Source organism: Protopterus annectens, chromosome 5.part0, assembly GCF_019279795.1.
Source record: "Protopterus annectens isolate FY-2018-M chromosome 5.part0, PAN1.0, whole genome shotgun sequence".
Taxonomy (NCBI): domain Eukaryota; kingdom Metazoa; phylum Chordata; order Ceratodontiformes; family Protopteridae; genus Protopterus; species Protopterus annectens.
In genome coordinates, this window is record NC_056735.1 from 1,144,460,772 (window position 1) to 1,144,483,383 (window position 22,612).

Sequence of the window (22,612 nt, forward strand, 5' to 3'; positions counted from 1 at the left end):
TCATGTTGTTTAAAATGTTATTTAAAATGAATTGCCTAGCAATAGGCTGCGGCTAAATGAATCACACATGTATGTATATGGTGCCTAAACCATCAACAATGACTCACTTATAGTAAACACCTAAGTATATTGAAATCACTAAAAATATAAATATACATACTAACATACATACATTTAACTCTATATGTTTAATATTGTTGCAAAACTCCAAAAAGGTGTGAAAGAATAAACCACCTAAACCATAGAATATATATACTCCCAGACATATCCTCCCAGCTATAAATAATTTTCTAACACATTTAATGAGAACATTCATGGTCATGAAATTATCTATCCAGACTTTTGAGCTTCAATAAACACATTAAAGAACACTTCCCATTTAAACCTGGGTCTGTATATGCATTGAGCTTTATTTGCCACAATAACTCAATTTTTTCTAATAACAGACCAAAGGGACCCCCCTCACATCCTGCCTAACTTGGTCGATCACTTTAAAACAAAATCTATGATTAGGATAAGTCAGAATATGTCTTGCAAGGGCATTTTCTTCTTTCTGCAAGTTGATACTTCTCAGGTGCTCGTAAACCCTATCTCTTAATCTACGCTCCGTCTTTCCTATATAAAAAGATGGGCACCCTTGGCAAACTGCTACATATACAACTCCTTTCGAGTTGCAATTAAATTTGCCTTTAGTATGTAACCTAAACCCGTTGACCTCAATATTGACTCCCAATGCCATAAAATGGCAGTAAGAACAATTACCACATTGCATCATACCTTTGTTGAATGCCAAAGGGTTGTCCTGTGGTTGTTTCTGCAACAGTTCTTTAAAACTCAATCCCCTTTTCCAAACTATTTTTGGTGTTATTCCCAGTTTGGAAGTTAGAGTATTATCATCATTCAATATATCCCAATTTTTCATTATGATTTCTCTTATGCTATAGTAATCCAAAGAAAACCTCAAAATACAAGTTAAATTGAACTCTAACTTATTTGGTTGTTGTATCATCCCTTGCATTTCTATACTAAACTGTAAAGCGGGTTGGTCATTAGGACAAGTGATTTGCTGCTTTAAACTGGGCTTGAATTGCCCATTACTTCTTTTGAATGTAACCTCTTCTATTAGTTCTTCTATTAAAGATATAGGATGTGCTCTATTCAAGAACATTTGTTTTAAATTCAAACATTCTTCCTTAAAGTTCTTATCTGAGGTAATCATTCACGCAGCTCGTACCAACTGGCCCTTGACTACTGACTTTTTTTAATGTGTTGGATGTGCACTTGAATAATGTAGAAATTTGTTTGAATATGTAGGTTTCCTGAAAATTTTCGCTTCATACTCTTTCTGCTGTACATTTTTACTCAATGTTACATCCAAAAATGAAATCGATGTTGTGTTAAATGTGTCTGTTAGTTGCAAAAATTCTGTGGAATTGTTTAATATGCTAATTAAATTAGCCACAACGTGCTCATCACCTTCAATAATCATGAAGATGTCATCTATAAATCTCACATAGAATTTAATGATATTTTTAAAGGACTCATTCCCAAACACGTATGCATTTTCCCAAAATGACATCACCAAATTAGCATAACTAGATCCACATGGAGAGCCCATTGCTATTCCTTTCTTTTGGATGTAAAACTGATTATCAAATAACATGAAGTTGTATGACAGAATCACATCCAGTAACTCATGTACCAAAGAAACTTCATCCTCTGGGGCGCCTTTTTGTCTCAGTCTTACTGTTGCCCATTCTATTCCTTGCTGATGCGGTATACTAGTATATAACTCCTTAACATCTACTGTTAAGAAGTTATTTTTTTTTTTTTGAAATATGAGGTTATTGATTTTCTCTAAGAAAACCCAAGAATCTTTAACAATCCACTGTTCCATTGCTACATATTTCTTCCTTATTGCATCTACATATTTGGCACAAGCATAAGTGGATGATCTCCTACCATCAACTATTGGTCTGAAGGGAGGGTCATTAATGTTCTTGTGTATTTTTGGCACACCGAACATACAGGGTGCTCTCGGTGACTCCACCACCAAATAATTAAATGTATGCAAGTCTATTCTTGCTTCAATAAACAATTCATTTAAGGAGCTTTTAATGAATTGATTAGACTTATTATATTCATTGATCGATGATGGATCATATGTATCAGAAATCATAATTTCCTTGATTTTCCTAACATAACCTGGTGTATCCATGACTACTAGCCCCCCTCCTTTGTCTGGGTTCATCACCCTCACATTGGCTGCCAATAACACTTCAAGATTGTTCTTCTCATCCCTACTTAAATTATATTTGTATTCTAATTTTTTCTCACTTAATTTCCTAAGGTGTAGTTCACAGATTTTTTCAAATGTATACAGTGTGTTATGTAGTGGTGGATTGAAACAACTAGCAACTCTAAGTTGGTTATTGCTTATAGGCTGTCCGCCCAAAAGTTGCTTTAAGTTCAGTTTCCTCACAAAGAGTTTTAAATCACAAATTGTTTGTGCCAAATTCATTTGACTTGTGGGTACAAATGTTAGGCCTTTTGATAATATGTCCACCAGTTGTTCTGCAACGTAAAAAGATGAAAAATTACAAACAGTAAAATCCACTTGTCTGTTCTGTATTACATCAAGTGTTCTATGCTGGTGATTGATCGATGTCATCTCCTGCGATTGTGATTTTTCCATTGTTTCTTTTGGTTGCGTCTTGGAAAACCCTGATTAAAATTAGAAGCGGTAGCCTCTTGATTGTTTCTTGTTTCATTACTATTGTTGTTGTTACGTTCTCTGATTCTTTCGCTTCTCCTGACGTTATCATTATCTATCTCTTCATTGCCAGGGTTGCTGTGAGAATCGTTTTGCTGTATAACATCACCAGCTGCTTGGTTAGTATCATTAAAGGTACCTCTATCCCCATTAAATTTAGAACTCGCAGTCTGTTGATTTGACCATGCTTGTGAACCTGGGGGTGGGGGATACGCTGACCCTATGCTGTACTGCATCTGGTCTCTTTCGAGTTTTTTAATTTTAGTTGGCTTTATTTTTTCTAAATGTTGTTCTATACTCTGGAAACAATGAAGATATTCAAATTTATATCTTACAAAATCTACATGTTGCTTAATTTGTCCATCCAAAGATTCAATAAATGGTTCCAATTCTTTAGTTATCATGCTGTAATGTTTAATCATTGTTTGTAGCAGTTGCAAACCTTGTTGGTTAAAAAGTTTAATTAAATCCTGATGGAAAGCTGATCCTGGCATTAAGCCTGTAGGGTATCGCCAGGTTCTAAGCCCTTTCGGCACAATCTCTAGCCTAAGGCATTCCTGGAAATATTCAATTTCCAAACACAGGTTTTTATATTTCAGCATGTTGTAATCAAGTGCATTCAAAAGTTCTGATATAGCTTTATCCGGTGTATTATTGCTTGGTATCACATTACCAGCACTATTTGCTCCAAGCAGACCTATTGGGGACATAAGCCAGTCTTTCAAATTAGGTACTTGTGTTGGCCCATTAGCAGAAGCCTGCATGATCTGCTGTTGTGTTTGTGCATTGTTATGAACCATGGGCATGCTGACATTATTATTATCACCAACAGTACTGCTATTTGTCAAGCTAGGTTCACTTTCTAATTGCATATGCTGATTATACTGTCCGGAATTTCGTTCAGTATTGTTATTCTAAACAGTACCTGTTTGCACTGGTTGTTCAACAGGCATTAAAGCCTTTTGCCCAACTTGCCCTGGTTGTAGAGAATTAAAAACCACTTGCCCATCATGTCCTGGTTGAAAAGACATCGAAGCGACCGTTCGGTCCTATTGCTGCTGTTGTACCGCTGCAGCCGTATCCAACATCTCATTCATAGTCTCTACTTTCTGTGACAAAAGCTCAATCAGCATGGTTAACTTGTGCATCAAATCTGCTTCACCATTGGAGTCTCTCAAATCATTTGGCGTACTCTCAAACGAGTTATTAGCCATAGCGGACCTCCAAAACAAAAACTGCTGCGAACAGAGATAAAAACAAACTACTGAACAAAGCTGCTAAAAGCCATGACTCTTGAGGAACGCTGAATTTATTTAAATGCTAAATAAAACACGTTTTTTGTCTAACACAAATGGCTAGACTTCATCAGAAAGAAAGCAAACAAAGCAGTGTCAGTTAAAATTCAAAAACAATATATAAACTCCCCGCCAAATGCTGTAATGACCCCGCTCATTCTTAAAGGCATAAGCTCATAAAAATACTATAAACCTTTTTATATGAAAATAGTTTAACTTACTTTGTACAAATTTATGCTCAGCAACAGCCATGCTTCAATGAACACCATGTTACAAAACAATGATAACAAACAAATAAACTACAATTCAAAATACATAAAACCCGATAGTGTTATCCTATCATGTTGTTTAAAATGTTATTTAAAATGAATTGCCTAGCAATAGGCTGCGGCTAAATGAATCGCACATATATGTATATGGTGCCTAAGCCATCAACAATGACTCACTTATAGTAAACACCTAAGTATATTGAAATCACTAAAAATATAAATATACATACTAACATACATACATTTAACTCTATATCTTTAATATTGTTGCAAAACTCCAAAAAGGTGTGAAAGAATAAACCACCTAAACCATAGAGTATATATACTCCCACACATATCCTCCCAGCTATAAATAATTTTCTAACACATTTAATGAGTTATTGTGGCAAATAAAGCTCAATGCATATACAAACCCAGGTTTACATGAGAAATGTTCTTTAATGTGTTTATTGAAGCTCAAAAGTCTGGATAGATAATTTCATGACCATGAATGTTCTCATTAAATGTGTTAGAAAATTATTTATATCTGGGAGGATATGTGTGGGGGTATATATACTCTATGGTTTAGGTGGTTTATTCTTTCACACCTTTTTGGAGTTTTGCAACAATATTAAAGATATAGAGTTAAATGTATGTATGTTAGTATGCATATTTATATTTTTAGTGATTTCAATATACTTAGGTGTTTACTATAAGTGAGTCGTTGATGGTTTAGGTACCATATACATATATGTGTGATTCATTTAGCTGCAGCCTATTGCTAGGCAATTAATTTTAAATAACATTTTAAACAACATGATAGGATAACACTATCGGGTTTTATGTATTTTGAATTGTAGTTTATTTGTTTGTTATCATTGTTTTGTAACATGGTGTTCATTGAAGCATGGTTGTCGCTGAGCATAAATTTGTACAAAGTAAGTTAAACTATTTACATATAAAAAGGTTTATAGTATTTTTATGAGCTTATGCCTTTACGAATGAGCAAGGTCATTACAGCATTTGGCGGGGAGTTTATATATTGTTTTTGAATTTCAACTGACACTGCTTTGTTTGCTTTCTTTCTGATGAAGTCAAGCCATTTGTGTTAGACGAAAAACGTGTTTTATTTAGCGTGTAAATAAATTCAGCGTTCCTCAAGAATCACGGCTTTTAGCGGCTTTGTTCAGTAACATCAGGTCCACTGTTTCATCTGTTTTTCAGTAATATAGCCATCATGTCCAGAGAAGAGCACTTGGTGTGTTTCTTTCAAAGGAAAGTAGCACAATAGCACTGAGTTTTATATATGTTTGAGATTCAACTTGGAGACCCACAGGTGATGCCATGAGAAACTTAAAACTTTCTGATGACACAGGCCCTACCAGGAGAAGGTCAGAACCAGAAGAGTCTTCTGACTGAGACACCAGCCCATCAATGTCAAGTCACCCTCTTCTCTGAGAATGTCTAATAAAGCATCTCACACATGGTCACTGTTCTACCTTCCCTGAGACAATTAATGCACTCCAAAGGTTGTGTAAGAGCATATCGCTCAATATCTATACCCAGGAATTCTGGACAAAGGCACCAATAATGGGGAGGACAAAGGCCTAAAATCTAGGACAGTTTTTAAATATTTCTGTAATTCATTTAAGAAGGTAATAGAAGAGGTTACGTATCAACGTGCATGATTTGAACAATGAGATGCATGAAACTCTAACCGCAGGCATTACTGATTGACTGTAATCCTCAGCTATTTACCAAAACATCTACAAAATTTGAATGGGGGTGCAGGAGACAGATTCATGACTACAAACCAGATAAAAGGGGTTAAATACTGCTAGCTTCTCCCATGTGAGAGAGAGCTTTGCATGCACTCAGGGCAATCAATACAGCTTTAACTCCCTGGAGGGGGTAGGGAGAGGCAGGGCTATTAAGAGGGACCACCCGTTGAAGAAGTGAGGGATGACTCCCACTAGGGACAGAAAAAAATAAAAAATTCTCAATCCACCCTGATGGCTGCTTGAATGATGTCTCCTCCTACATGACTCTCACCCAGGTGATAGGGATTGAATGGGCTGATGGCCTGGGAGGGGCCTGATGATTGACAGACAGTGGAGGAATTAAAAAAATTAAGAAAGGCAAGGCAAAAATATGGACAAAATTAGGGACAACTGAGAGGCATGCACAGCAGAAACTTTGCTAAAGGTATCCGGTTACATGGCATTCACAGTTCCCATGGTAACTCATGCCCATATGCTCAAAAGATCTCTGCAGTGGGCCTTATGGTGTGAATGGAATACAACCGACCTTTCTTCCAACAACTATGGAGGCAAGTGTGACATCACAGTAGGAGATATCCAAAACATTTGCAGTCTTACATCAGCTTCTTTTCCACTACCACAACTGTCTACCCTGTAAAAGCTCTGCAGAGGATGCTGTCTTGACTTTGATGGATGTTATCCTCTACCGAAAACATCTCCCTCATACATTCATATGAACATGACTAAGGATGTGCTGTACTACTACATGCCCTAGATACATTAAATTCATGGCTTGAGTTGCTTGTTAATGAGTTGCTTGTTATGTGACAGACAGTGCACCACTATGATGTATCGCGTACATGATTTGTCCTAAGTGCCAGGCTCATCTGGTTGTGAATTGTATCCCCCACTCTCCAATTTCCCTTTATGTATTTACAACTGCAAGTCTTTACCTGTAACTTCTTTATCTGAAATATAACAGTATATTTATTGTTATTTGCTTTTATTTGTTAAATGGGTAAGCCTACAGGTCAAACGTCTCCCTTTTTGGGGGTGACTAAACAGTATTGCTTTGTTAAGTGACTTGCTGAGACTCACAGCTTATATACATAAACTGAGGGAATCCCATCCAGTAACACAGGATGAATCTCAGTAACAGCTTCTAGCCTTAACCTTCTGAGCTAAAATGTGCCTTATCCTCATCAGGCCTTCACTGATAATAGGCTACGCACAAGTCCGACAACCTGGAAATAAAATAAATAAATGGAATTCTTGCCATCCTAGAATACTGAGACAAGCCATCTAGCTAGCCCCTAACTTCTTAAAACTTGCAATGAAAAGCATTATCATCATCAGCGTGATCCCATTTTAAGAGTTTTACCTGGAGTAGATAGGCACAATCTACCACTGGTTAAATTTAAGGCAGTGGAAACTGCAGACAGTGTCAACTCACAAGGCTTAGACATGCAAGGTTCACTCAAGCAGTTTCATAAATTAAAAATAATACTAATGCCAGGTGATCCTAGTTCAAGAAATGTTCCAACAGCATGCTGTTTAAGAAAGAATAGAATTACAGGGGTAATGAAATACTTGATTTCCAGAGAATTTTACAAAGAATACTTCTTATAAGCTTGATCACCCATCTAACATTTCACACAAGTTTACCATACTGTACTTGACACATTAAGGGCATATAACAGAAGTATGAAACACTTAGACAGACTAAGTGTTACATGTTCCACTGTAAACTTCAGAAAGAGAAACCGATCCTGCTTCAGGTTCAGGCAGACATCTTCTATCAATGTGATGAGTGAAGCTCTGCATGGCATTCTGACATAATTACTTCACAGACGCTGTGGTTCTGAACACACATATTCCTGACAGATGCTTCTTCTCCATCAGGTAGTTATCAAAACCTAGATTGCAGCTGTCTGCCTTTCATAACCTTTTCCACTTCTGTTCTTGAGTTTGCCCCTATCAAATCACTGCAACAAAATAACAAAGTAAGTTGTTAGGGAATTCAGGTGTTATCCACAGGAAGGCAAGAGCCAAAGTGTAACTGATAAGATAACCCTTGTGCTCCTCTGGGAATCCTCTTATAGATTGCAAAGACCACTGTTACGTCAGAGGGGAAGAAAAACAGAGAGAAGAAACAAATAATATCTCTTCTGGGACCAGAAGGATGTGGCCTTCATGTACCAAAGTACTTGCTAACTTAAAATCTTTGTAGGAACTAAAATCCCTGTTTGAAAGATCAAGTTGCAAGTTACACATTACCATTATCCTTTTGATGCACAGGGCTAGAAGCTGTTACTGCATGCTTTTCTGAAGTATTTAAATGGCTACATTAGTGCTTCAAAATGTTCTCATTCCTGATTATTTGTCAAGAAGTTTCATGCTAACATTACAGTAATGAAGATGGGCTAAACTGTGCCCAGATTTTTTCTTTTCTGTGGTGCTCTTTTCTGGTAAATTCTGATGACATGATTTTCAAGTTAATGTCTGATATACAAAACGCATTAAAATATATTTTCTCAAAAAATATACCCTGCTTTACCATGCAAATAACACTCACCTCCTGATATTAACACACCTTATAAAATATAAATGGAAAATACAGAACACAGAAAATTTGCAGAAAACTGAAATTTACAGTGTTAGTAATATTTCCATCTTTACATCACAAAAACTGACTTTTTGAATAATGTTTCTTTTTATAATCAATATCCTTATAAAAATCTAAATATATTTTCAGATAAAAATTCTATCTATGTGAATCAAGTTTTAAGTACTTGTGCACCCATTGTCTTTGTTCATGAGATAATAACCCTTTGCAAGCATAACAATGAAAAGCCAAATTTGTTTTGTCATAATTATAAGAAAACAAAATAGAACATTTATTCAGGAGAAGCTTATTTTGATTTTTTTTCAGTGTGCTGAAACTGCCCATTCAAGATAAAGATGGTAACTACTTCAACTGCTAATAATAACGCTTCATGCTGCAGATGCATCTAGTTTTTACTATGCCTAGTCTTTTTAGAAACAGCTGTGGATCCTGATAATTTACCTCTCAACTGTACAGATTATCACAGACTGTTCAGATTTTTGCCTTATGTTTTCGGTCCATTTTTCATAAAATTAGTGGCAAATCATTAAAGACTGAAGTTAGAAAATAACAACAGACACGTGAGTTTCAGACTTCTCACCCTTCAGAAAACTCATGCTAATGCAAAATCTGTTATTTTATCAACTTTCTAAGTTTGTAAGAGCAATATTTAAAAATTGCCCCTATTTTGGGGCCTTTGTCTCACTTTTATTTATGGCCTTGTCTTGCCCAAACTTTTTTCTCTAAAAGGGTGAGAGGTAAGCTACTAAATGTAAGTCATGCAGTCATGAGTGCATGTACATACACAAGCACATATATAGTATGCAGTGTTAGTGGTACTACTGGTAGCACACTCGCCTTCGGTGCTGGAAGACCAGAAAACTGTGGTTCTAGTCACATTCTAGGTGACTGGATTACTAACAGGGTGGGGGGGGTGTCATGCTTCATATGAGATGTTAAACTGAGATTCCATCAGTTTGAATTGGTAGTAGCTAAGGTAGATGTTAAAGATCCCACGGCACCTATCAAAAAGACTAGGAAGTTTCCCCAATGCCCTGGCCAAATTTCCCGTAATAGTATAAATAGTACCTTGGGTCTCCTCTGGAAAGAGGCCACTAACCTAGTGAAATGAACCTCGTCAACAAATGATACATAAATGAGGCTTCTTAATGAATTATGGAGTGTGACATTATCGCAGACCAAACACATCGAAACAATAAATTTTACTAAGCATATTTTTTTCCTTTAAACAAACAAGTCTGTTTTGAAGTCTGCTTGGTGTACAAAAATATCTGTGCAAACACTACTAAGCAAAAATCCTAAACCTTCTAGACACTGCTGCATACTTGAGAGGCATGCATGTGTTCTCCCATTCTTCTCTTGTAAACTGCCTCTTCAGTTCCTCTTTCCAATCTTTTTTAACCTCCTGTAATTGACTCTTATAGTTATCGTGCAATATTTTATATGCCCTACTAATTATCTCTTTTTTAACAGTACTGTCTGTTCGAGACTCGATCAAAAACTCTATCAGAGTAGATATTTCAGTTAGAATCCTCCTATCTCTTTGTCTATACTCTGATATCAATTCATGGTAGAGAAGGCACTCTCTAGCCTGCAGTCCAAAAGATCTTCTTGGCCTCATTCTACTCTATTATCTTTCCTTCCCTTGTTATTTGTTCCCAATACCTTGGTTCCTTTGTCAGTTTGCTCCAGTAAATTCCACCTCCCTCTTGCCTACTTTCTATACTCCTACTTGCAGTCAGCCCTATTGGCAAAATCTCCTTTCTCCATTCTCATGTCGGCTTACGTCTTAGAGTACTTTCTGTTACTTTATGAATATAATATTCTGAATAGTTATTATTCTCCTTAATGAATTGTATTCAGAATCCCTGTCTCTCCTTATTTCTTGAACTTCCCTGTTTAACATCATCCTTTTCCACTTTGAATTATAATCTTCTACGTGTTTTATATATATATATATATATATATATATATATATATATATATATATATATATATATATATATATATATATATAAGTCTTAACTGTGTAGATCTAAAATATCTGTTCAAATCAGGTAATCCTAAACCACCTTGCTGTATTGGAAGGATCAGCGTATCACACTTAACTCTTGTCCTCTTACCCTCCTAAATAAATTCCTTCAACTCTTTATTAATTGTTGTCCATAGCATATTCTGTGGTTGATAAAAAATATGTCTGGCCTTCCATTTCCTCAATTTTCATATTATCTTGTTTAAAGTCCTCCCACATATCCTTAGCTGCCATAACAGAAGCCTTTTTAAGCCATACTCCTAAATACTCCAGCTTATTGTTTCCCTTTAAATATGAGTATTGCTGAAGCAGTTCATGTGCGGGTACATAATTTACGGCTATAGCTTTTGATTTATCTTCATTAATTTTATATCCTGAAAAGGCTTGAAGCTATCTCAAAATGTTCCACAACACTGAGATGTCCTTTTCTGGATTTTTTAGACTTAAGGAAAGATGCTGAATGAATGGGAAGAGAGAAATTTAGAGGTGTCTCTCTGTCTCTCTCTCTGATGAATGTCTGCTTAAAACCTTCTTAGGAGACTTGTCTGAAAATGATAATTTCCTCTGTACAGGACAGGCGTAGCACTACTGGCATATGAGTAGACTTCCAAAGTTTACCCAACCTGGAAGGAGGAAGGATAAGGGACTAGGAGCCCCTGGGGAATGATCATTGCAAAGCCTACTCCAGATATAGAAAAATCATCCAATTTGTAGTGATTCATGACGGTATGGTTGAAAGACCAAGTTGCTGCCTCTAGAATACTTCTAGAGCCCACTTCTTTCCAATATGCTGCAGAAGAGGAAAAGGCCCCAGTGGAATGTTCCTTTACCTTGCCTGGATTCACCTTTCCATGATGGGTATAACCAAAAACAATATCAGAGGACAACCAATTGCAATGGTTTACTTAGAGACAGGTTGACCTTTCTTTGTCCTACAGAAGGAAATAAAAAGACTTTCCGTCATCCTAAAGGACTTTGTTCAGGTAGTACCTGACCTGCCAATACACATTAAATATATGACATATCCTCTCTCCCTTATTCTTAGGTTCTAGAAAGAACACAGGAAAATTAATGGGCTGATTGAGAGTGAACTCTGAAACCACTTTTTGCATGAAAGAAGGATTAATATGCAACATAACTCTATCCGTGTGGAAAATAAGTTAAGGATGTTCCATCATGAGATCATGCAGCTCAGAATATTGCCTTGCAGATGTTAGAACAATAAGCAAAACAGTTTTCCATGTTAAGAACTTAAGATCAGTGTGAGATGCTGCTTCAAAAGGTAGTAATGTCAGTATTTACAGAACCTACTTGACATCCCAAAAAGGAGAAATTTGCTTGATGGGGGTCTCATACGCAACATTGCTTTCATGAAGTGTTTTACCAAAAGAGAACAAGAAAAAGGGGATCCATAGGCAGACATGCAGGGATGGCCACTAAATACACCTCAGGGATGGCCGCTAAATACACCTCAGGGATGGCCGCTAAATACACCTTAATGCAGACATACGATAAGCCATCCTGAAGAAGCTCATGCAAATATTTCAAGACCAGAGGTATATTAACCTCAACAGACCCCCTGTTTCCATTTAGGCACCACTACGAAAACCTCATCCATTGATAAACATAAGATTTTCTAGTTGCAAGTTCCCTGGCCTTCTTTAAAATCTGCTGAAACTCTTCATGAAACAACTGCCTAAATGGAGTCAGGATTGAATCATCCAGGCTGTCAACTGAAGTTTTTCCAAATTGGGGTGCACTAATTTCCCCGGAAACTGTTTGAACAGTTCCAGAGTGTGAAGAAGTTTGTGGTAATTGTCTTTTGCCAATACCATTAAAACGGAGAATCATGATCGCCTTTGTCATTAGTGTCACTACAATGATCTTTGGAATTTCCTTTTGAACTTTGATAAGTACCTTCTGAATAAATGGAAAGGTTAGAACATGTCTGTTCTGAAAGGAAGCAACTAGATCTACTTGAGGCATTTGGCACATCTGGACTAGATCCTGTAACATCACTGCCTTGAGCTACCACTCATGGGAGTCTACATAAGATCTATTCAGTGTGTCTGCCACATTCTGCTCTGATGGGATGTATAAAGCCTGAATAGTCAGACAACACTGAGAAGTCAGCTTCTAAACTATCAGTGTCAACTGGCACAGAGGGTAAGACTTTACAGCCCATTGTTTGTTGAGCTATCGCATCACTGTGGTATTATCTGTTATCACCTGGAGAGGACCCAGAATCCAAAGGTGATGAAAAACCTTCAAGGCATGAAGCACCATCAAAATCACCTTGATAAAGATATACTTCTGTGTGCCCCTGGGACCTAACTTGGCTTGCACTTGCTTCCCAGTTGACACAGCTTCCAACACAAATTCGGATGAATTTGTCTGGACCGATTGCACAGGTATTGGAGGGGAGAATGGAAGTCCTGGATTGACACTCAGCAGTTCTCTCCACCACTTTAACTCTTATCTGATGAAAGGAACCACTGGTAGCTGGGTTTCCAAGAATGAAGATCCTGGGTCTAACAATTTTGGACATACTAATACATTTTTCGCATGTGAAGACGAAGTAGTGGTACCATGGATACCATCAGTCCCAAGGACTTTCAGGAATTCTCTGGCCTCTTGAAGAATTCCAGAAACAGAATTTGATAAGACAGGGTCTTGTCTTTGGACAGAAAGGCCATTCCTCTGTTCAAGTTGATTAGATACATTAGAAAGTCTTTGTGAGGGAGTTAGGCATGAAGAGAAGAGACAGTAAGACCAAAACCTTCTCTGACGATTCTAAAGACTTGGATGCAGCCGCTGCACAAATCAGCAAACCGTCTAAGTAAGAAAAAAATGTTCATGCCCTTAGTCTGACAATGGGCCACTACCAGGGCAAGACATTTTGTATAAACCCGAGGAGCAGTGAATGGCCCAAGGGGCAATACAGAAAACTGAAAGTGAGACCCAGAGACAACAAATCTAAGATACTTCTGGATGTGCTGAAGAATACTGATGTGATCACAGCCATCCTTTCAGTCTCGAGTTACCATGAAGCAATGTTCATGCAGTGCTCAAGCAGAAGAGGAAGCACCGTCTGTAGGGTGAGCATCTTGATCTTGGGAACCTTGATGAAGGTGTTCAGAAAGGTATAACACTGGTCTCTACAAAAATTCTTTTTTGTGAGCCAGAAAATTTCAAGACTAAAAACTCCTCATTCTCACACAAGGAAGCATTGGTCTGATGACCTCTGAATCTAGTATATGCTGAATAGGAGGGAATAACAAAGACTGGTCCAGCAAATGAGGAGAACAGCCCCCCCAAATGGAGTAGGGTAAACTTTTCACTACAGTTGGTAATTCCTGCCCACAATGTGAGAACCCATTTGTCAGAAACCACTGATGGACACACCACCATTTGAGTGACAATTATAGAGATGTAGCAGCTGGCAGGGGGGTATGGGAAAGATGGATACCTCAACTTGGCAAAGTCATAATTCTGGAGGGGGGGTTATCCTTTCTGGGAAAGAGACCCCTCTTGCTATGCTTGGCAGAACTCTTGTCCTCCTGTTTCCTTTTATTGTCTTGTTTCATTTTAGGCTGGAGTTTTTCTTAAAGAGGCTGCTAAAATGTGTCCTTCTTAAAGGAGGAGAACTTGGGAATATGTTATATTTCTAACACCGCTTGCATCAATTTACCTCTGTCAGCCCATTGTTTTCTGTCAGCCCAGTGTTTAAGGATCTGATTAGCTGTTGTACCAAACACACACACACACTCAGACTCAATTGGAGCATTCAAAATCTCATTTTTTAACTTATTAGAAAAATTATGTCTGCAACTTAAACTCCACAGACAAAGCTGCATTTCTAAAAATTGTTAAACTTTTATGCTAACCCCTAATCACCTGACCAGTAGTCCAACCCCTAATTCCCTAACTAGCCCAACCCACTCATCCTACCTCCCCCCCACCCCCAATCCAATTACATCCCACACTGATCCCACTCCCAACACACATTCCCAGACAACACAACTCTACCTTCACACACAACCAACCAGGAATGCTAGTTGTACTTCTCACTCAAAGTAGTATCATGTTACCCACACTCACATCCCTATCACTAGCTCTACTATCGCTAAACTTCCTAACTTCCTTACAAACAGACCTACCACTGCACAACTACTATCACACTACCCATACTAGCCCACCCTCTCAAACCCACTCAGACTTCTACATCTGCCCTACAATCATAAATCTTGCAACTACATATTACTCACTAACAAAAATTACACCATCTCACCACACTAAGAAAAACTCTCATAGACCAAGCTCGCAAACAATTAATATTAAAAAACACATACTGACACTCCTACAAACTCTGCTAACCTCTGGTGACATTCACCCAAATCCAAGTCCCCTCTCAGCTAGACAAACATCTGACCTGCTAATCCTAAATCTCAACATAAGAAGTATTGCCAACAAGCTAACAGACCTACATGCATTCATAACCCACTACAACCCTGATATACTCGCTATTACAGAAACCTGGCTTAAACCCAGTATCCAAGATGAAGACTTTCTCCCCCTAGGGTATGATACGCTAACATCTGATAGAACAAACAGGAAAGGAGGAGGAGTAGCCATTCTCTTTAAAAACACCCTTAACCTCCAGCTCCTGCACACCACACCACCCACTTTTCAAAATGCTGAAGTTCTATTTTCTGTCCTATCCATAAGAAACACCAAGAGGATCAATATAATATGCTGCTACATACCTCTGGGCAACAACTAGCTCATAATAAAAGACATCCTACATTGGACAAAGGACAATCTACCTCAGGAAACAATCCTACTAGGAGACCTTAACACTGATTGGGCAGCCTTTAACTCCAGCAGCCCCTCTACTCATATCAATCTATATGGGTTCTCTCAACTAATTAAAGAACCAACTAGAATAGATGAGAAAACAAAGAGAGAATCCATACTGGACTGGACACTAGCCAACTATCCCAAACAAAACTATACAGTAGGCTGTCTCCCAGATGACTTAAGTGATCATCTCCCCACCTTCCTACTCCAGAAACACTCCAATCACCCCAAACCAGTAGTCTACAAATTTGTACGAGATGACCGTAACCTTACCTCACGATACCTAAATACTGTCCTAAGCGGCTAAGCCACTGCAACTGGGAACCACTACGGACACTCGGGTTAGACCAGGCAGTAGACTACTTCAATACTACCTTCTCTAACATCCTTAACAGTCTAGCTCCCAGCAGAAAGATCAGAGTTAAAGCCAACTACACACCCTGGCTAAATAGGGACACCAGAGCCTTACTAAACGCTAGAGATAAAGCCTGGAAAATCTGGAAAACTGACAAAACCCCTAGCTCCAGACTATACTATCAACAGCTTAGAAACAAGGCCAAGGCTGAATCCAAAATAAACAAACAAAACTATTTTCTTAGTGCCCAAAGGAAATATTCAAATATTCCACAAAAATTCTGGCATGCCATTAACTCCCTACTAACGCCAGGCAAAACCACAACCCTAGCACCCATCTCTACTAACAATACCCTAGACATAGCTTCTCAATTTAATAACCATTTTACTAAATCCATCTTAGCCCTGTCCAGTCAAATAACCAAAAACAGTCTACCTCAGTCACAACCTAACCAATCCCACACCACCCCCTCTTTCAGACTATCACCAGTGCCCACCTCAACTATCAAAAAACTCCTCCTAAAACTAAAGCCAACCACACTAGCAGCTGATAACATACCTGCTGCATACCTAAAAATGGCTAGTGACTCCCTATCATATCCTGTCTCCATCCTTATCAACCGCTCCATACTAGAATCCTACATACCCAAACTCTGGAAAGTATCTCACATCATTCCTCTCCATAAAGGAGGTAATTCTTATGAATTCTCCAACTACCGATCTATTGCCATCCTTTGCCCCTTATCCAAAATTCTTGAGAAATGCATCCACTTGCAAGTGATGACATTTCTTAACACACACAATCCACTATCTACCACGCAACACGGTTTCCATCCACATCACAGCACTACCACAGCCCTTCTATCCTTCACTAATCATATAAACCTTCACAGGAATGATAAAAAATATGTATCAGCCATTTTCCTAGACCTCTCAAAAGCATTTGATATGGTCTCCCACTCCATTCTACTAGACTCACTAACATCATTATCCTTCACCTCCTCTACTATAGCCTGGTTCAGAAGCTACTTGTCTGACAGGCAACAATCAGTCCAGTGGAAAGGAACTCTGTCTACACAACTTCCAACCACCATAGGAGTCCCACAGGGCTCTATACTGGGCCTGCTATTGTTCTCTATTTTCACAAATGCTCTACACAACATGCCACACTCATACAATATGCAGATGATTCAACCCTGATCTGCTCCGCCTCATCTCCCACCACCCTACATACACTCACTCAAGATACCTTTATCTCAGTAGAAAAATGGATATCGGGTATCCAACTAATTCTAAATCCCAAAAAGACAAAACTGCTACTATTTACCCCTAATAGATAAAAAAAAACCTCTCCTTTACCATAACATCTAAGGACGGCACCACCATCTCCCCTTCTAACCACACCAAATTTCTGGGCATTAAAATAGACAATAATCTCCACTTTGATGTTCACATCTCACATACCATAAAACTAGTACACAAAAAAACTAGGCTCCCTATACAGGCATAAGTCCTTTCTCTCACAAAAAGCAAGAGTCACTCTTGCACAAAGCCACCTCCTCTCAACTCTATTATACGCACACCAATCTTTACCCAAATCAGACAATGTGACCTAGACAAACTAGAATCATGTTACAATAAAATAGCCAAGTTTGCTACAAACTCAACCTATAGAACCCATCACTTTGCTGCACTAAAAGAACTAAAATGGCTTAAGCTACCACAGCTACTTAACTATCACCAGCTAGGCACAGCCTACAATATTCTCAAATATACTGAAATAAAACCCTCATTATCCAACCTACTTACTATCTATACTGCAAACCGGTACTTAAGATCCAGTGAAGAATCTCTCCTCTCCATCACCAAGGCTAACAATAATGCAGGGAAAGTGCTCTACTCCCACACCGTTGCCAGAAATTGGAACTCTCTTCCCCTATCCGTGTCCACTGCCCCCTCCACATCCATATTCAAAAACTCCCTCAAATCGCACCTTCTTAGTACCTGGTTATGCCCTTGTATCACATAACCCTACCCATACTACTATTAACTCCCCAAATTCCTCTCTGATCACATGCTGGAGCTCTGATCCCCTGTAGGTTTGGTCATCTGAAAGGGTACTTTTAACTGTAGAATCTTACTTGATATATTTTCTTTTCTTACCAATGTATGACTGACATTGTCTTTTTACGCATGTTCTATATCTCCTTTTACCTTGAGTGTTTTTATTAATTTCTTGTTATATTACTATGCTCAGCATACATGATGTAACCTGTTTTGTGTATTATGCTGGATGTACTGTATTTGTATAACTTGATGTTGGAGCTTTTCTCCCCAGGCCTCCGCTGAAAATGGACCTGGTCCAGTCGGAATTTCCCGGTTAACAAATGTAAAATAAATAAATAAATAAAGCCCCCACCAAGGCACTCTTTAATACATGTTTTGGCACTTGACAAACATAGCAAACAATATCCTTGACAAAGACTTTTTGCACAGCCGACAATGATGCAGCAAACTCTTCTAAACTATTCATGTATCTCAATACAAACTTCCAAGTAAAATAGTGATTAAGTTAAGCATTTTAAAAGCTACAGTGCTGGACTGCACAAGCTTCTTTCCCTGAGATTTTAGCCACTTGCCTAATTTATCTTGAGGGACCTGATTTGAAGAAACCATGGTCTTTTTATTAAGCAACTGTAGCTGGGGACACAGATGCAGAGTCTGCAGACAAAGGGGGTTGGAGGCCCAGCATTTTGGAGGATACTATTCACTTTTTTTAAACACTTTTTTAGGAACAGCCTCAAAAAGCAGAGGAAAATTACAAGAGATCTTTCAAAAGATCATATACTCTGCCAGTCTCAGACTGTCTCAGGCAGCAGAAGATTGCTCCCAATTAAATACATCCTCATATCTAGCCAGCATTTGGGAGAAAGAAAATATCTCTTTTGGTTCCTGCATCTGTTCATCATCAGAGAAAACAGACTGTTCCAACTCAGTCAGATCTTTCATACATCTGATCCTCATCAAAATCAGGATCCTTAAATGAGTGACTGGTGGTGGAAGTGCTGACAAAACTAATAATCAGGGCATGCGCCCCTTAATTACCTGCTGAACAATAGTCCTAGCCAAAGACCCTATACTTTAATTCCCATAAACACTGTTTCCCAAGAAAACTCTGAGGCATCCTTAGTTACCGACTGTGCTGGAGCTAGTAGGGAAAATGGTAGATCTGGATTTGGATGCAACTAGTCTCTCCATTAAAGAAGTTCCCATTTCTCAAATCCCAAAACAGGAATCTGGAATGTTAGGGGATGTGTTAGGGGATGTTGACGCTGGGACAATGCAGACTTTAAGTACTATTGAATTTCTCTCATGTGGAGTTTGGTTAAAGGAATCTTGAAAATCATGGATGCTATAAATCTTAGTATCCTGACAAATTCTGTTGATGAGACTGGTTTGAGTACAAAATCTCAGAAATAAATCTAGATATAGATCTACTTTTTCTTTTCTTTTTTTAACACTTGTATTGAATTTTCACCTGTGACATAGGCAAGCTTACATTTATATAAAAGTAATCAAACCATATTAATAATTTCACATTTAGAAATGTTATACATCACATATATTGTTATTTATTATATAATCAAAGCAACATTACATAACAAATCTTCCATTTTCTCAGTTTTTGTATAATGTTTTAGTCTCTACCTACATATCCTTAGCTGCCACACCAGACTCATTTTTAATCCATACTGCTAAATATTTCATTTTATCATGTCCCCATAACTACAGATATTGCTGAACCAATTCATGTGTGGGTACATAATTTACTGCTATTGCCTTTGTTTTAGCTTCATTAATTTTGTATCCTGAAAAGATTTGAAAGTGCCTCAAAATGTTCCACAGCACTGGAATGTTTCTTTCTGGTTTTGTCAGGTATAAAATAATGTTGTTGTATCTTTCGACTTTTCCCGGTTAGGGGTCGCCACAGCGGAACTCCGGTCTGCTAATGATTGGCAGTAGATTTTTACATACTGACTTGCCAGGCCTGATGCACAACCTTCAACGAAGGTACGCCCATTCACGCATGTCTCCACACAGAAGACGCTTTAGCTGAGAATCGAACAGGACAACGTCTTACTGTGAGGCGACAACCCTACCGCAGCACCACCACCGCAGCCTGTCAGGTATAAAATAATATCGCCTGCAAATAGAGCCAGCTTTTCTTGACTACCATACCAATTATATCCTTGAATGTCTGAGTCCTTTATTTTCTTTGCTAGTGTGGTTCTAAATATAATGCAAACAACAATGGGGAAAGAGGACACCACTGCCTGGTTCGTCTACTCAAGCAGAAATTCACAGAGAGGACCCCACCCACTTTAATTTTTACCTTTGATCCCTCATATATCCTCCTAATCAAGCTTATAATTTTTTCAGAAAATACAAATGCTTCCATTGTCCTGATCATAATGTCCCAGTTTACTCAGTCAAATTCTTTCTCTGCATCAAGACTCACCAACAACAATGGTATCTTCTTAAATTCTGCTTCCCTCTGGAACATCAGTGTTCTGTTAATGTTATCAAATGTTTGCCTCCCTCCACAAAACTACACTGATGCATCTATATCAGTTTTGGCATTACTTTTGTCATTCTTTTGGCCATTATAGACATGAACACTTTATAATCATGGTTTGGTGTAACAAGGTTCAGGCAGTCGAAATGCTTTTAGTCCCTTTAGTCTTATGCACAGGCCAGGCATATTTTTATCAACCAGAAGAGAAGTTGTGGATAGCAATTAATAAAGAGCTGAAGGACTGTTTCTGTGAAGGGAAGACAGCAACAGTCAAGTGGGATAAGCTGATTCTTCTGGTAGAACAGGGAGGATTGGGAATACAGAATTTGAAGGGGTATTTCAGAGCTACACAGTTAAGGCTCCAGTACATAACACAAGCAGAAAACTATAATTCAAAGTGGAAAGCGATGATGTTGAAACAGGGGGAAGTTCAAGAACAAGGAGAGACTGGGATTTTGGATGCAAGCCTTTAAGGAGAATAAGAATAATCATATAACATATTATATCCATAAAATAACAGAAAGCATTCTAAGAACTAAGCCAACACAGGAATGGAGAAAGGAGATTCTGCCAATAGGGATGACTACAATTAGGGATACAGACAATAGGCAAGAGGGGACTGAAATTTATTGGAGAAAACTGGCAAAGGAACCAAGGTATTGGGAGCAAATAACTAGAGAGGGAAAGGTAATAGAATGAGAAGAGGCCAAGAATTTATTTGGACTGCTGGTTAGAGATTGCCTTCCCTATCAATGACTGATATCAGTGTACAGGCAAAGAGAAAGAAATAGGGAGTCCTAAATGAAAGAAAAAAATAAGTTATGTACTCACCATAACGTTCCATGCAAGTTGTTCATCTCACCTTCATTCTTACTGATGGGTTTGGAGCCCATCCTCAGCTCCTACTCGACCAACTGCAAAAGCTCAAGGTCTTCAACCAGCTAGAGGCCAACTCCCTATCCCATGATGCACCTTGATCTTCCCTCAGATCTTGTTTGCTGCTTGACTACTTAGTAGTATAAATATGCCACTCAGAGAGTTGGATAAGAGACAAAGCACCTTATAAGAAAGGAGACGGACCTCAAGTAGACTGGATGGGGGTTGGAGGGTGGGACGTAAGAATGAAGGCGAGATGGACAGCTCACATGGAATGTTATGGTGAGTACATAACTTCTTTATGTGAAGTTTTTCTATCTCACCGTTCATTCTTACTGATGGGTAGAGTCCCAAGCACCATCTTTCTCGGGTGGCTCACGGAAGAATATTCCTCAGAACTGTGGAACCAAAGGAGGTCCTGTCCCTGGAGGCCTTGTCTATTTTGTAATGAGTGATAAAGGTATGAGGTCTTGACCAGGTAGTTGCTGCACAAATAGAATCTAATGGTAACCTTGCAGAAAAAGCTAATGAGGTTGAAGCAGCTCTAGTAGAGTGGGCCTTTATTTTTTGTTGCAAGGGAGCATTTTCTGAATTATAAATGAAGGAAATGCAATCTGATAGCCATCTTGATAAAGTTACTTTTGTCACTGGAGCACCCTTCTTTGACTCTGAAAAGGAAACAAAGAGCTGATCCATTGATCTGAATTGTTTTGTTCTGTCTAGGTAAAAATCGGAGTTGTCTATGAACATCAAGTTTGTGCAGCATGTGTTCCATCCTATTTGTGTATTGAGGAAAGAAGACTGGCAACTCAATAGATTGGTTAAGATATGACTCTGAACAAACTTTTGGTAAAAAGGATGGATTAGTTCGGAGTGAAACTCTGTCATTGTGGAAAATCATATAAGGAGGTTTGATGGTTAAGGCTTGTAGCTCAGAAATCCTCCAAGCAGAAGTAATGGCTATCAGAAAAATAGTCTTCCGTGAAAGGAATTCCAAAGGACAGGATGAGGCTGGTTCAAAAGGAGGTAATATGATTCTGGAGAGAACAACATTTAGATTCCATAGCATGACTGGAGCTCTGATTGGTGGCCTCAAATGAATGGAACCTTTAAGAAAGGCTTTAGCAAGTTGATGCAACATGACATTGGAGCCTTGGAAGCCAAGATGAAAGTTTGAGATTGCTGCCAATTGAACTCTAATGGTAGCTGCAG